Source organism: Mastomys coucha, unplaced genomic scaffold, assembly GCF_008632895.1.
Source record: "Mastomys coucha isolate ucsf_1 unplaced genomic scaffold, UCSF_Mcou_1 pScaffold6, whole genome shotgun sequence".
In the NCBI taxonomy this organism is placed as follows: Eukaryota; Metazoa; Chordata; class Mammalia; order Rodentia; family Muridae; genus Mastomys; species Mastomys coucha.
The window spans coordinates 99,078,746-99,082,585 of record NW_022196912.1 but is presented as its reverse complement, the minus strand read 5'-3'; the positions used below and the strand labels follow the sequence as shown (position 1 = coordinate 99,082,585).

Here is a 3,840-nt window from a genome sequence, read left to right as displayed (position 1 = left end):
GAAATAGAAACAATAAAGAAATCAGAAAGAGAGACAACCCTGGCCATACAAAACCTAGGAAAGAAATTGGGAGTCATAGATGCAAGCATCACGAACAGAATACAAGAGATAGAAGAGAGAATCTCAGGGGCAAAAGACACCATAGAAAACATTGACACAACAGTCAAAGAAAATGCAAAAAGCAAAAAGCTCCTAACCTAAAACATCCAGGAAACCCAGGACGCAATGAGAAGACCAAACCTAAGGATAATAGGTATAGAAGAGAGTGAAGACTCCCAATGTAATGGGCCAGAAAATATCTTCAACAAAATTATAGAAGAAAACTTACTAATCTAAAGAAAGAGATGTCCATGAACATACAAGAAGCCTACAGGACTCCAAATAGACTGGAGCAGAAAAGAAATTCCTCCTGTCACATAATAATCAAAACACCAAATGCGCTAAACAAAGAAAGAATTTTAAAAGCAGTAAGGGAAAAAAGTCAAGTAGCATATAAAAGCAGGCCTATCAGAATTACACAAGACTTCTCACCAGAGACTATGAAAGCTAGAAGATCCTGGGCAGATGTCATACAGACCCTACAAGAACACAAATGCCAGCCCAGGCGACTATACCCAACAACACTCTCAATTACTATAGATGTAGAAAACAAGATATTCCATGACAAAACAAAATTTATACAGTAACTTTCCACAAATCCAGCCCTACAAAGGATAATAGATGGAAAACATCAATATAAGGAGCAAAACTACACCCTAGAAGAAGCAAGAAAGTAATCTTTCAACAAATCCACACAAACCTAATTCCACCTCTTACAACAAAAACAACAGGAAGTGACAATTACCTTTTCTTAATATCCTAATGTGAAAATTAATATTACCAACATATCCTAATTGATTGAAATTCAAAAATAGGAATTAGAAATTTGTTGTTTGTCATCCAATGGTCTCTCTAACTTGGTAATTGGAGAAATAGGTCCAATATTGTACAATCTATATACACTTTTACCTTGTTTGTTCATGACAGTGTCTGGCTGTGTACAACATAAGGGTCTTGAAATCTTGATTCTCCTATCTCAGCCTCTCTATTAGTAGTATTGTTTATTTCATGTTTTTACACTATACTATGGTTTTTAGAACAGCTTATATATTTCAAAAGTATTTATATACCCAAAAGAAACATAGATGATTAACAAGGGAGGTGTCTTGTAAGAAAACAACAAAGAGTGAGACTGAATGCTTTGCTTGACCTTTGTAACTCTTATATCAAGTTTGAAGAAGAGGACTTTATAAGTTACTCTTTCTCTGAGATGAATGCTTTTCCAAATTATCACAGCTAATGAACCAGAGTCTACCCTCACTTAATGTCTGTGGCACCCTCTAAGCAGAACCATTGTTCATTGAAACAGTTGGTGAATGACTTTATGAATAGACCATCTTCATACACCATTTCTTAAATGAATGTTAGTAACCTGTTCTCTGTGGGCTGAGAATAAAGTCACTCACTCAAGTCAAATAGCTCTGACCATAGCAGGAAGTCTATATCCAAAAATCGTGCCTACGATTCATTTCTTGGTGCAGCAGAACTGTCAACTCTCAGCTTAGCTATGATGGAGGTAAAATCCTTTGGTGATGTGAGGGTCACTGAAGTACAGCCTTATTACAATGAAATCCAATGTCTAAAAATTGTTCTTATTTTGGGCTTGTACCACAGTAAGAGCCAAGATTTTAAACTCTACTAAATACAAAACAAACAAACAAAAAGATTTTATATATTTATGTTCATTTAAGAATATACAAGTAGTGATGTATTATTTTGAAATATACAGTTAATATGTTTGGAGTTATTTAAAATTTATATTGAGAAAATGTATTTTCAATATTGCTATAGACGAGCATCTACATAAGACTTAAATTGATTGTTTTATATCAAACAACTTTTATAATACTTATTTTTATTGTTATAATATTTTATAAATTTTAAAGAATATGACAAAAAAGATATTGTAGGTATTGAAGGGGGGTCTCTGGGAGGAGTTGGGGTACAAAAAGGAAATAAGAATGTGATTTAATTCTATTTACTTAAAATATGTTTTTAAATGTTAACAAATTCAGATAGGCCAGGCGGTGGTAGTGCACACCTTTAATCCCAGAACTTGAGAGGCAGAGACAGAAGATTTCTGAGTTCGACGCCAGCCTGATCTACAGAGTGGATTCCAGGACAGCCAGGGCTACACAGAGAAACCTTGTCTCGAAAAACCAAAAAAAAAAAAAAAAAAAAAAAAAAAAAAAAAAAAAAAAAAAAAAAAAACAACAACAAAAAAAACAACAACAAACAAACAAATTCAGATAAATTGAAATCATATAACTTTTCTCATCATAATGCAATAAAAGTTAGAAAGGAAAAAAAGAAGTTACAAGTCCTAGCAAAGAGACATTACCATAGAATGTGGAATTCCTTTAAAAGATATTTTTACAGGTAAACCAATGGTGGGCTTTGATATCATAATAGTTGCAAGATCAAATTATCATTTTTAAAAAGATTATTTATTTATCTATTTATTTATTTTATGTATATGAGTACACAGTAGCTGTCTTTAGGCACACCAGAAGAGGGCAACAGATCTCATTACAGATGTTTGTGACCCATTATGTGGTTGCTGGATTTGAACTCAGGATCTTCAGAAGGGCAGTCAGTGCTCTTAACTGTTGAGCCATCTCTCCAGCCCCAAATTATCATTTTTATTGCAAGCATCAAACACAGATTTTGGGTGGTTTAAATAGGAAAAGAACATATTGAAAATCACAGATATAAGAATACAATCGGCCAGGCGGTGGTGGCACACGCCTTTAATCCCAGCACTTGGGAGGCAGAGGCAGGTAGATTTCTGAGTTCGAGGCCAGCCTGGTCTACAGAAAGAGTTCCAAGACAGCCAGGGCTATCCAGAGAAACCCTGTCTCGAAACAAACAAACAAACAAACAAGAAAAACAACAACAACAAAAGAATACAATCGAGGGCTGGAGAGATGGCTCAGAGGTTAAGTTCAAATTCCAACAACCACATGATGGTTCACAACAATCTATAATGAGATCTGATGTGCTCTTCTGGAGTGTCTGAAGATACCTACAGTGTACTTACATATAATAAATAAATCTTTGAAAAAAATGAGAAATTAAAAATAATAATAATAATAATAAAAAGGAATACAGCAGTTGAGCTGGGCAGTGGTGGCACATGACTTTAATCCCAGCGCTTGGGAGGCAGAGGCAAGCGGATTTCTCAGTTCGAGGCCAACCTGGTCTACAGAGTAAATTAGAGGACAGCCAGGGCCACACAGAGAAACCCTGTCTTGAAAAAAAGAAAAAGAAAAAAGAATACAGTCCATAAAGACATTGGAAATTAGGACCAGGAAACTGAGTGGTTCCAAGGGAGATTGCACAAAGAGCCAAACATCCAGTCCCCCATCCAGCCAGCACCTGATTTCCATGATGGTGGGCAGGCAGAGCTGCTGTGGTCTCAGTGCAAATGCTGTTGAGCTGAGAATATGGTCAGCTGTCTCTCCCTCCCATGTTATTTCAAGGCCACGGCCCCTCTGATATAATATGCAATAAGGTCCTCTATCAAAGTAGGGAAGGAGGTTTGGATGCCCACAATCACCTCCTTGCTCCCATTGAAATGAAAGAATGAATTCTAAAATTCACTTGAGGACTTCTGTTTGTTTTGTTTGCAAGGCACGGGGCCCTTTCCTGGAATCATAGACCTTTTTGGAGCTGGAGGTGGCCTTCTGGAGTATCGGGCGAGTCTGCTGGCTGGGAAGGGCTTTGCTGTCATGGCTCTGG

The 3,840-nt window shown here is 36.5% G+C and overlaps 1 protein-coding gene across 1 annotated transcript in view; it reads left to right on the top strand.

The window, feature by feature from the left end:
- The window catches only part of LOC116081072 (acyl-coenzyme A thioesterase 5-like), an 8,201-nt gene that overhangs the window by 2,641 nt on the left and 1,720 nt on the right, over positions 1-3,840 (top strand). The gene's annotated exons all lie outside the window — the stretch shown is intronic.